Below are 13,750 nucleotides of genomic sequence, written 5' to 3' on the forward strand. Positions count from 1 at the left end.
ACAGGGTGTCCGTAAGCAGCTCTTGACGCTGCTGGCCGACGACGGCTCTCTCGTCTCGGATCCGGAGGGCGTCAACAACAGGGCCCGTGAATATTACGGGGCTCTGTTCTCTCCGGAGCCGCCCAGCGAGGAAGCGCGCAGAGTTTTGTGGGAGGACCTGCCGAAGGTCAGCCCGGAGGGCGCCGAAAATCTGGAAGCTCCGCTAAGCCTGGCGGAGCTGACCGGTGCCCTCGACCGGCTCTCGAGGGGAAAATCCCCGGGGCTGGACGGGCTGACCGTGGAGTTCCACAGGGCGTTCTGGGACGTCCTGGGGAGCGACTACGCGCGGGTCCTGGGGAAAAGTCTGGCGACCGGGGAGATGCCCCTCTCTTGGCGCAGGGCAGTCATCGTCCTGCTGCCTAAGAAGGGCGATCTCCGCCTCCTTAAGAATTGGCACCCGGCCTCCCTCCTCAGCACGGACTACAAAATCTTCGCCAGGGCGATGTCTGCTTGCCTTGGCGCCATGCTGGACCACATGATCCACCCCGACCAGTCCTACACGGTCCCGGGCCGGACAATCCACGATAACATCCATTGGTCCGGGACCTCATCCATCATTCCCAGGAGGCTGGTCTGTCGGTCGCCTTCCATCCCTCGACCAAGAGAAGGCGTTCGACAGGGTGGATCACGACTATCTGCTCGGAACTCTGCGCGCTTTCGGGTTCGGGACGCATTTCGTGGCCCGGATCAGACTTTTGTACGCCGCCGCGGAGTGTCTGATAAAGGTTAACGGGTCCTTGACGGCGCCCCTTCGCTTTGGGAGAGGGGTGCGCCAGGGATGCCCCATGTCCGGCCAGTTATACGCCGTTTGCGTGGAGCCTTTCCTGCGCCTCTTGCGGACGAGGTTGACGGGACTGGCTCTGCAAGGGCCGGGCGTGGAGGTCGTCCTCTCGGCTTACGCCGATGACGTGCTCCTCGCGGTAGAGGATCCCGCTGACCTGCGGAGGATGCGTGAGTGCCAGGAGATTTACTCGGCCGCGTCCTCCGCCAGGATCAACTGGGAGAAATGTTCCGGACTCCTGGTGGGTCAGTGGCGGGTGGACTCCCTGCCGGAGGAGCTCAGGCCTTTTGCCTGGAGCACAACCCATCTCCTCTATCTGGGAGTCTACCTTAGCCCCGACGAGGGAGCCTGGCCGGCGAACTGGCAAGAGCTGGAGGCCAAGGTCGCCGCTCGCCTAGGGCGCTGGACAGGACTGCTCCGAGTGCTGTCCCACAGGGGTCGAGCACTAGTCATAAACCAACTGGTGGCCACCATGCTGTGGTACCGGCTGGTCACTTTGACCCCTCCCCCTGCGTTTGTCACCAAGATACAGAAGAAGCTGGTGGACCTCTTCTGGAACAACAGGAAGCACTGGGTCTCTGCCGCGGTCTTGAGTCTCCCGCTTGAGGAGGGCGGTCAGTCGTTGGTGTGCATCAGCGCCCAGCTCGCGACTTTCCGTCTTCAGACCCTGCAGAGATACCTTTACGTCGAGCCCCCTCCTAGGTGGCGTGCTCTGGCGATGTATTTCTTCCGCCAGCAGCACGGCCTCAACTACGACACGCAGCTTCTGTTTGTGAACTTGGGGGGTGTCAGGACCGCCCTCCGGGAGCTGCCTGTCTTTTACAGGGAACTCATCAGGGTCTGGAACAAAGTCTCCACCAAGCGCAGCTCTCCACCGGCTGGAGTGGCGGCTGTCCTGTAGGAGCCGCTGCTCGGGAATCCGTACCTCCACGACCGAGGTTTTATGTGGCGGTCGGACGAGAGGGCTGTGGCTGGTGAGGTGACCAGGGTCAGGGACCTGCTCGATGGCGGATGAGCGGGCTGGATGGCGCCAGACACGCTGGCGCGGCGCCTAAATTCCGCCAACGTCCGCCACGCGGCCGATGCCATCGAGTCGCTAAAAACAGCTCTGAGCCCTGACTCCGTTAGGTGTGTTGAGGAGGCTCAAGCACGTGGGGAGATCCCGTCCGAACTGACCCCCGTCCGGACGGAATTCCTCATCGGCGCCAAACCCCGGAACCTCCCTCGGGAGCCGACGCCTCACAACTTGAGCCGCCTCGGGGAAATCCCCTCCGTGCCTTTCAGTTCCGCGCGGAGGGGTTTCCTGTACGGGCTGCTCCTGCACACTCTCAACTTTGCCATCCTCGCCTGCCATCCGGACACGCCATGGCGTACCATCTTGCCGTCCGGAGGAGGCGGGGGTCCCCGATGGAGGGCAATCTACACGGGAGTCCTCCCACTATTTATCGGGGACTTGGCTTGGAGGGTGGTGCACGGAGCAGTGCCGTGCAATAAATTTTTAAGCCGGTTCACGGGCTCCCAGGCCGCCTGCAATTTCTGCGGTCTGGAGGAGTCCATGTTCCATGTTTTTATTGAGTGCACGAGGTTGCAGCCCCTGTTTTATTATTTAAAGGGGCTGCTCCTGAAATTCTGGCTGCACTTCAGTCCCACTCTCCTGATCTTTGGGCACCCTGTGCGGAGGGGAGCGGGTAGGTCCGAAGGCCTCCTCGTAGGACTGCTCCTGGGCACGGCCAAGGGGGCCATCAGCCGGTCCAGGCAGCGGGCGGTCGAGGGGGTCGTTCAACCTGACTACCTGCCTCTCTTCCGCGCGTACATCCGGGCCAGGGTGTCCTTAGAGATGGAGCACGCGGTGTCCACCGGTACGCTCGTGGCCTTCCGCGAGAGGTGGGCACCGGAGGGACTGGAGTGCATCATCACGCCCGGCAACCAAATTTTAATTTGATTTTACGTTTTAAAGTTTAATTTGTTTTAATTGCCGGTGCTTTTAGTGTCCCCCTCCCCTTTTATAGGAGAAAAAAAATATGATTTTAATGCCCCCAAAAAAACACAAAACAAAAACACAAAAAAGGGCATTGAAAATGTTTGGAGTGTCCCCCAGATCGGGGGGCCACGATTTAATGTTTTAAGTTTCCTCCCAAAAAGAGTTCTGTGGACAAGCACTCCAAGGTCCCTTTGTTCATCTACACTATTAAGTGGCCTATCACTTAATGTGTAAACCCTTTTCTTATTCGCCCTCCCAAAGTGCATCACCTCACACTTCTCTGAATTAAATTCCAATTGACACTGCTCTGCCCATCTGACCAGTAGATTGATATCCTCCTGCAGCCCATGACTCCTCTTCATCATCAACCAAACAGCCAATCTGAAAACTTCTTAATCGTACTCCCTATGTTCAAATCTAAATCATTGATATATACCACAAAAAGCAAGGGACCCAGTACTGAGCCCTGCGGAACCCCACTGGAAACATCCTTCCAGCCACAAAAACATCCATCAACCTTTATCCTTTGCTTCCTACCACGAAACCAATTTTGGATCCAAGTAACCACTTTGCTCTGGATCCCATGGGCTTTAACCTTCGTGACCAGTCTACCATGTGGGACCTTATCAAAAGCTTTGCTAAAGTCCATATATACTACATCATGCGCACTACCCTCATTGACCCTTTTCGTTACCTCCTCAAAAAATTCAATCAGGTTAGTCAAACACGATTTTCCCTTAACAAATCTGTGCTGACTGTCCCTAATTAATCCTTGCCTTTCCAAATGCAGATTTATCCTGTCATTCAAGACTTTTTCCGATAATTTTCCCACCACTGAGGTTAGGCTAACAGGCCTATAATTACTCAGCCTATTCCTTTCTCCCTTCTTAAACAAAGGTACCACATTAGCAGTCCTCCAGTCCTCCGGCACTATGCCCAAATCCAAAGAGGACTGGAATATGATGATCAAGGCCTCTGCTATTTCCTCTTTTACTTCACGCAACAGCCTGGGATGCATTTCATCCGGGCCTGGGGACTTTAGCTACTTTCAAAGCTGCTAAACCCTTTAATACCTCCTCATTCACTATGTTTATTTCATCCAGAATTTCACACTCCTCCTCGCTAGCAGTATCTGCATTGCCTTTTTCCTTTGTGAAAACAGATGCAAAGTATTCATTAAGAACCATACCAACATCTTCTGTCTCCACACAAAGATTACCCTCGTGGTCTCTAATAGGCCCTACCCTTTCTTTAGTTACCCTCTAACTCTTATTTATAGAAAATCTTTGGGTTTTCCTTAATTTTACTAGCCAAGAATTTTTCATGCTCTCTCTTAGCATTCCAAATATCCGTTTTAATTTTACCTCTTAACTTTCTATATTCCTCCAAAGATTCTATAGTATTTAGCCATCGGTATATGACATAAGCTTCCCTTTTTTTCTTTATCCTCCCCCGTAAGTCCCAAGACATCCCGGGGGCTCTAGAATTGTTATTCCCACCCTTTTTCTTTAAGGGCACAAGTTTGGCCTGAGCCTTCCGGATCTACTCTTTGAATGCTTCCCACTGTTCCGACACTGATTTACCCACAAGTAGCTGTTTCCAGTCCACTGTGGCCAAATCACTTTTCAACTTAGCATAATTAGCTTTTCTCCAATTTGGGACTTTTATTCCAGGCCTATATATGTCCTTATCCATAACTAACTTGAATCTGACTGAATTATGGTCACTGGCACCCAAGTGCTCTCCCACTAATACCCCTTCAACCTGCCCAGCTTCATACCCCAAAACTAAATCCAAAACCGCCCCCTCTCGTGTTGGGCTTGTTACATACTGACTAAAAAAGTTCTCTTGAATGAATTTTAAGAATTCCGCACCCTCTATACCCACCACACTATATTTGTCCCAATCAATATTGAGATACTTAAAATCCCCTACTATTACTACCGTATGGTCTTTGGACTTCACAGCAATTTGCCTACATATTTGCTCCTCTACCTCCCTCCCACTGTTTGGGGGTCTGTAATATACACCCAGCGGTGCGATCGACCTTTTTTTATTTTTCAATTCGACCCATATGGCCTCTTTTGATGATCCCTCTAACATATCATCCCTCCTCACTGCTGAAATACTGCAATACCACAACCCCCCCACCCCCACTTTTAACCCCCTCTCTGTCTCGTTTAAAAATCCTGTAATCAGAAATATTGATCTGCTAAACCTGCCCCTCTTTCAGCCATGTGTCTGTAATGGCTATAATGTCATACGATGAGTATTGTTAACATATGAATAACACTTCAATACAAAACAAAAGTACTGTGAATGCTGGAAATCTGAAATAAAAACAGAAAATGCTGGAAATACTCAGCAGGTCAGGCAGCGTCTATGGAGTGACAAACAGAGTGGAAGTGGAAAGGAGAATTAAAGTGATAGGTGACCTGAAGGTCACGGCTCCCTCCCACTCTGATATCTCTGTCCTCGGCCTCCTACACTTCAAATGAAGCTGGAGGAAAAGCACCTCATCTTTCGATTAGAAACTTTACAGCCTTCCAGACTCAACATTGGATTCAACAATTTCAGATCATAACCACAGGCCACTTTTATTCAGACGGCAGCTGTTGATGTTTTGGCTGTTGTCATTTACCCCCCTTCTAGACCCATCTTTTGTTTCTTCACTTGTCCCATTACCATCTACTTTTGCCTCAGACCATCAACCCTTTTGTTTTTTACTCTCTCCTGCCTTCAACCCCATTCACAGACCTTCCCTTTCGTTCTTTCCTCCCCTCCCCCTTTCTCTGCCTCTGCATTTGCTTAAACCCTTTCTAGCTTTAACTTTTTCCAGTTCTGGTCATCATCCTGAAACGTTAACTCTGTTTCTCTCTCTACAGATGCTGCCTGACCCGCTGAGTATTTCCAGCATTTTCTGTTTTTATTAATAACACTCCAATGCTATGTTAACATCCATTTCCAGAAAACTAAATCATGCAGATATACCAGAAAGACCTCATAATCACTACTTAGCTTTATCTATATAGTGACCGTGAAATGTGATGGAATATTATCTGAGATTAGCACACTCTTAAGTAAATTGACAATCAACTATGTACATCAAGTTTCTTTGTCATTAGAAATTCCACAACTCTTGTATACTTCATTTCAGTCTGAGAATCCCTGATACTTTAGTATGTAAATTTAAAATCATTTATTTTCTAAATGATAAGGCAATGTTCTGTAAATGATGTTGAAAGTATTTAAATTTGTAATGTTTCGCAGATGTATAGTTATTAAATGACTAAGCAAATTGTCTTCTGAAGTCATGAATCAGCCTAACATCCCAATATAATTTCGGGATTGCTTCAAGGGCAATAAGCAGCACTAATTTACAACATTCCTTCTGTCTCTGGCATTAGTCTTGGACAGGCCTGAGCAAGATTTATACCAGACCACGCTTCTGTACATTTAGTCTTATTTCTTATAGACACTGCTAAGTTCCTCTGTCCTGCAGTGCGTCCCAGAAGCTTTCATTACTGCAGAATTTCCTCAAGGTAGTGTCATTAGCCCAAATATCTTAGCTGCTTCATAATGACCTTCCCTCCATCATAAAAATAGGAGTGGAGGTGTTTCATGGATGATTCTACTGTATTCAGCTCCATTAACAACTTCTCCAATAATGAAAAGGCCCGTGTCAACCTACAGCAGGTTTGGTCAGCCCAAACCTGGATGTACATCATCCAGGTTTGGGCTGACCAGTGGCAGGCAATATTTACATCGAATTAGTGTAAGGCAATGACAATCTCCATCAGGAAAAGTCCCAACCATCTCCCACCATCAACATCATCATTGGCCAGAAGATTAATTGGACCAGCCATACCAGCAGTGTATCTCCAAGAGCAGTACAGAAACTTGTTATTCTGTAGCGAGTGTCTCACCTTTCTGACTGCTGAAAGCCTCTATACCATTTACAAGGTTCAAGTCAGGAGTATGATGGAATACTTCCCCCACTGGTCTGGATAAATGCATCTACAACAACACTGAATAAGCTCAACACTATCCAGGATAGAGCAATTTGCTTGATCAGTGCCCCGACACTAGACTCAGTGTCCACTCCCTCCATCACTGGTGCATTGTAGCCTCAATATTTATTATCTACAGGCAGCACTGCAACAACTCACCAAAGTTACTTCTCACCTGCAACTTCCACTACCAAGGAGAAGACTAACAACCATCGCACTTCTGCCTCCAAGTTGCACGCCCCCCTTACTTCATTATTGCTGGATTAATATCCTGGAATTCCCTCCCTAACACCATTATGGGAGCACCATTACCACAAGCACTGCAGCGCTAAAAGAAGGCCCACAACCACCACCAGCTCCTCAGGGCAACTAAGGATGAGCCTTGCTAGTGTCATCCACATCCAGAGAACAAATTAAAAATATTCAGAGAGATAAGGGGCCGGATTTTGCTCTGAGTGGTGAATGATGGCTTGTGCCCTTCGTTAGACTTGCACAAGCCCATAAACTTTCTATGGGCTTTTGTATGCCAAGTTGCTGTCAGTCAACCATCCAAAAAGAGTAGCAGTCACGACAGAGCACCTGGAACTTGTGTAAATAGGGCAAGCAATTGTGTATCTCCTTAACCAATCAGATTTATGAATCCTTAATGAGCAGCGCAGAGTCTGAACCAGGAAGTGCCAGTTAGAATATTTAATTCCATATCAAATCAGATACAAAAAGTAAAATAAAGAGAGGGAATCAATGATTGGATTAAGAGTTAGAAAGAAAAAGTAAAACATTTAAAAAATTTAAATTAAAAAAATTTCCAACAATATTTAAAAGGTGAAGGAATGAGACATCACACTTGTAAAAATTAATTTTCAGTGCCAAAGAGGTTATTTGTCAGTAATTAAGACTTGCCACACAATTAACAGGATACTCAGACTGGAATGGACAAGCCCTAACTTTATTTGGTGAGTTTAGTTTGTATCTATGGAGTAGGTACAGGATCTTCATGCCGTTCAATGTATTTGAATGGTGGGTCAGATGGCGAGACGCCATTTTTACACAGGTTTTAGAGAAGCACGGTAACTCGGATAGCAACTTCTAGATTTACGCATTTAACTGCGCATGTGCTGTTGCTAGAAGCTGCTGTCCAATTTGCACATAAACAACAGTGGGCACTGTTAGCTTACCCTTATTTTATAGCAAAATCTGGCCCATTGTCAGCTATGGAAAGGAAAACAGTGTAGTAAATATCTTTATTTGTATACCTAATGTAATAGAGCTCCCCCTAGTGGACTACTGTGGTAATGCAACTACTGATGGAAATACAATAAAGGGTCATGGCAGATTTCTATGTAAGAGTCAGCTTGGAGAGTGTGTTTCTTAGTGATGCAGTAAGAATATATCACATTGACCGTGAGGATAGGATTTTTGGATTCCTTAGCTGAAATTTTTGTTTGTGGATAATCCAGCCAACCAACAAAGATACTTTGATAAGTTCTTTGTTTTGCAGAACAGATAAAAATCCAAGGTAAATTTCAAGCATACTTGGCTGAACTGTCAACATTCCCAGAGTCCAGATGGCCACACCTATGGGAATAATAGGGCATTTGGGTGAGTTCCATCGTGACCGAGAGACTTTCGGAGTGTACGTGCAGTGGCTAGAAATGTTCTTCACCGCGAATAGTATCATTGAAGTCCCTGATGATGAAAACACCGGTGGTGTTAGAAAGAAAACGGGCTATTTTCTTGACTGAAGCAGGCTGCAAGGTGTATGAAACCCTGAAAAATGTGCTTATTCCCATCAAGCCAAAGGACATGCCATTGAAGGAGAGAGCAACATGACAGTCCTGAGCCCCTGGAAATTACTGAAAGTTATCATTTTGGAATACAAGATCAATTCATTGCTGAGGTTATTAGTGAGTACATTGTAGCTTTAAAAAAGCTATCCATTCACTGTCATTTTGGAAACATTCAGAACCGAGCATGGCGTGACCGCTTTGTTTGTGGGATGAAAAATGAAGCAATCAGAAGGAAGTTGTTGACAACCCCTAACTTGACTTTTGATTTAGCTTGTCAGACATCTATGTCGATGGTTATGGCCGACCAATACTCCTGAGAATTTCACACCATTTCCAATCGTCAGACAACCGAGGTGAATCGTCTGCAGGTTAAATGTAAAAAGCAGTTGAGCCCCAAGGCCTCAGCAACTGGCCATGATAGCAGTGCATTGAAGTCATGCTATCGATGCTTGGGATAACATATTGCTCCAAGCTGTCCATATGTGAAGACAGAGTGTTTCTACTGCCTTGACCACTGGCTGAACTGTCGACATTCCCAGAGTGTAGATGGCCGCGCCTATGGGCACAACCCCCAATCACTCACCTACCAACAATCTGCACCAATGACGAGGCACATCTCCCATTCCTAGCCTCACCTGAACCACCTGGGGGAAACGGTGCAGTCCATTCCTGACAGGGAGATGGTTGAGCACTTGGGCAGTGGCGGTGCTGGAAGGGTACAAGATGCTGGTATCCTCGTATGTTATCCTCCTTCCGGCCTGTACCTCTTGCTTTCCTGCCCTCCCATCAGCACAACTCCACCCTTGTGCCTTCCTCATTTCACACACCCAAGAAATGCAGCCTGCCCAGCCAGTAGGACCGCAGGCAGATGATTCCATCGCGGATATCCCGGCCACAAAGGGGCTGTCGGGATGCATCCTTCCATCTTATTTCTCCTCTTCGGCTTCCTCCTCTTCTGTGTCTTCCTCTTCTCTCTACCAGTAGATGCTGTAAATGCTGGAAATACTCAGTTGGTTAAGCAGCATGTCGACATGAGATGTGGGTCTAGAAATTTATTATCGCCCTATTTGGGGGCGGTAACATCTGGGAAACATGCTGCTGAAGTCCCGCCCTGCTCGCAAGATTCGGGATACCGCCCCTGGAAGGAATTGGAATGCTAAATCAAGTGCTCCACTTCCTTCCTGGGGTGATAACAGGGCACATACCTCAGCAGCGCTAGGCACTGTGCAGCGTAGTGATGCCATTAAAGAGAAGGGCCTAAGCTGCATACTCTGCATAAGAGGAACCCACCTACCTGGACCACCGGGGAGCGAGGGTGCCGTGCGATCAGCCCGGCATTCAAGCAGAGTGTCGGGCTGAGCGATTGTGGTTCCATCAGCGACTGGAGCGCCAATGAAAATGGCACATTATTTTTCGTAGCAGCCGTCTACTTCCCCTTTAAATGTCACCCCGGTAGCGGCCGGCCGCCTGGTACACGTCCCCTGAAGCTGTCACTGTTATCGCCCGTCGCACCTTCGGGGGGCGGGCGAAACCTAATTCGGGGGCCGTGGTGCTAACAGGGTGATGCGCACGGTGGCAGGAGATCAGGGGCACAACGCCGTATATCTACCGCTAAACTCCTGCCAAATTTAGCATTGGCAGCACCATGCAAAGTACGGGAGGCACACATCTACCCAATCTCTCCCCTCTCAACTCTGTTTTTCTCTCCACGGATTTTGTGTGACTTGCTGAGTATTCGCAGCATGTTCTGTCTTCTCAAAGGACTTCAATTACCATCCGAGCCCTTGCAATCAGCACTTCCTACACACTTAAAATAACTTTTCACATTTATTGTAGCAAGCCACCACTTCAATTACATTTAAAAAAAAAACAATCCAACCCTTAAATTCAAACTTACCTGCATGTTGTGTGTGTCCCTTTAAGAGCTGCAGACATTGCCACCGACAGCCCGCTTGCACATCAGGTTAACCTGGCGCGCTTAGGACCCAACGCTGAATTCAGTGCTAGAATTGAAGTTCGCATTGGTGACGCTATGTCGACATTGCACGCCGATTGACGTCACCACGCCGCCATTTTTTTCCAGGGCGCAGCCTGTGACCAGCAGCGCAGAGGGGAGAGGGATATAGAGGCCACCACAGGACCTGTTACCAGTTCGCGAAAGAGTGGCGATAATGATATGAATTTCTAGCCCAAATTTTTTGAGAAATAGCTGTTCCAATTTGGGCTGTCTAGGGTCATTTAAACTTTTGGCGATAGTATAAGGCTGACATCAGATCGGCTGCCTCTTATATCTTCTCACAATTTTTATTTCCATTTACCTCAATTGGGAGAGGTTTATAAAGGGTGGCCAATCTGATATAGGTCCATTTACACCTAAAGTTTAAATTGCCCTCCCATAACATAGGCATGAAGCCTACTTTATGCAGATACTGTACAGAAACTTCACTGACACACCTTCATTGCACTAAACTGGTGATAATACTAATTTATGCTGGAAATTTTAATTATATATACAATAACTTCAATATCACAGAGGCTTCATTGTTTTTAATTCAATTAGAGTGAATAACTTTTGTTCTTTATGCCTAAAAATTGAATCCACGCATGCAGTAACGTGACATGTGAATTTGACACAAACATGGCAACAGAGTCATGTCACAACCAAGGAATAAAGGTTAACATTTTGTTTTACAACCTTGTCAGTGATCAAGCAAAGCGTGCATTCTCCTTGACATATGACAGGATTGTCATAATGTTTCAGGTATCTACAATAAATTAAACTGAAGGAGATGACAGTTGTACTATGTAAAACTGTCTGCTTTCTTTATTGTTAGCCTGTCAAAAAGAATGACAGGCAAATTACCAGTACATTTGTGAGGACATCTGTATAACAGTGATTATATAGAAATGCAGCAAAACTTCCAAAAAAGGCCCAGAAAAGCAGTTTGTGTCAAACCTGACACACGGAGGGTAAAAAGAACTAAATACCTGATTTTTGAAATTGCTGAGAATAAATAACATGATTGTCTAAGGTAAGCAGACACTGCCCATGTGCTTGAAGGCGAACTACAGAGTGTGGGGAAATGGAGACTAAAGTTGAGCATAGTGCACTTTGGCAGAAAGAAAATCAAAGAGCAAGCTAATGGCCCTGAAATTCCAGCCTCCCCAGGTCCGTGCGGAGTTCCTACGGAAGGCATCGGAAATGCCTGTTTCCAGCGTGCAATGCGCTTGCGCTGGAAACCAGCATTTCCGATCTGTCAAGTTTCTGGCTTGACAGATTGTAGCCAGATCGGGAGCGAGGACACTTGTAAGTGGAAATTTCCGATATTTATGCTTACAAATGTCCTCAAAAATCTTGTGCCTGAAAAAGCAGGCGCATAGCCTATTTTTACAGGTGCAAGTGTTTTAAAAAAGAAAAAATATATAAAAATAAAGTTATTAAAACATATTTTATCATTAAAAACCATCTCACAATGGTAAGTTTATTTTAAAAATCTTTTTAAAAAATCGCGAAAGTATTTTTTTAAGACATTAATAACTTTAATTTAAATTAATGTAGTGTAATTATTTTATATTTTTTATTACTATTTTGGGTGTTTGGGGCTGTGTTTTGGGTGTTTTGGGTCTATCACAATCATAGTAATAGGAGTTTAGGACCCTGCGGAACTCCTATTACTATGATACCTTACCTGATTGGCTGTCCAGAGCCATGTGAGTCCAGCTCGAGACCTGCGGATGCATTGACGTGCACGCGTTGCGAATCGCAGTCGAGGGAGGCCACAGCATTGGAAAGTCCAATGTGGGCACCAACTTAAGGTAGGTGCATATTTTTCCTCTAAAATGCCCGCGGTGAGGCCAAACCGGAATTTCAGGGGCCATTATTTAAATGGAGAAGGATTGCAAAGTGCTGCAGTACAGCGGGACCTGGGGTTACTTGTGCATGAAACACAAAAGGTTAGTATGTAGGTACAGCAAGTGATCAGGAAGGCCAATGGAATCTTGGCCTTTATTGCAAAGGGGATGGAGTATAAAAGCAGGAAAGTCTTGCTACAGTTGTACAGGGTATTGGTGAGGCCACACCTGGAATGCAGCATGCAGTTTTGGTTTCCATATTTACGAAAGGATATACTTGCTTTGGAGACAATTCAGAGAAGGTTCTCAAGGTTGATTCCAGAGATGAGGGGGTTGACTTATGAGGAAAGGTTGAGTAGGTTGGGCCTCTACACATTGGAGTTCAGAAGAATGAGAGGTGATCTTATCGAAATGTATAGGATTATGAGGGGGCTTGACAAGGTGGATTTAGAGAGGATGTTTCCACTGATAGGAGAGACTAGAACTAGAGGGCATAATCTTAGAATAAGGGGCCACCCATTTAAAACAGAGATGAGGAGAAATTTCTTCTCTCAGAGGGTTGTGGATCTGTGGAATTCGCTGCCTCAGAGAATGTGAAAGCTGAGACATTGAATAAATTTAAAACAGAAATGGACAGTTTCTTAAACGATAAGGGAATAAAGGGTTATGGAGAGCGGGCAGGGAAGTGGACCTAAGTCCATAATTGGATCAGCCATGATTGTATTAAATGGCGGAGCAGGCTCGAGGGGCCATATGGCCTTCTCCTGCTCCTATTTTTTTATGTTCTTATGTTCTTATAGTGGTTGGGAGAGTTGTTTGGGGAATGTTGGGAATGGGGAGAATTGAGAAGGGTACTGTTGCAGTACTTCAGGGGAAAACATTTGACTTGGGTAATATCAGGAATACTAGGAAAGTGTCTCCTTGCAAGATATCATTCATATTATGACATTCCTTTTGTATTTAGCTGTCATTTTTCTGTTGGTGCCAATGCAAAAGACAACATAGCTGGAGAAACAATGGAATGGTTGGGCAAGGCAGCAATGAGAGGTTAGTCACAGTTTGTAGCAGTATCATTTAGTTTGTTGCTTTTATATTCCATGGATTTATTCCAAACATTGACTGCTGTAGGTCCCACCCAACATGCCCATATAGGTAGATATAGGAAAATACCTTATATTACTTGAACAAGAGATAGAGAATTAGATACAACAAGGAAGTCTGTAGGGTTGGGAGTGCGAATGAGTAGAGAATCAATCCAGGGTTAGTGAGGCAGGACATGTGAATTTCTCTTCCCCCAAAA

The sequence above is a fragment of the Pristiophorus japonicus genome, chromosome 6 (assembly GCF_044704955.1).
Source record: "Pristiophorus japonicus isolate sPriJap1 chromosome 6, sPriJap1.hap1, whole genome shotgun sequence".
NCBI lineage: Eukaryota > Metazoa > Chordata > Chondrichthyes > Pristiophoridae > Pristiophorus > Pristiophorus japonicus.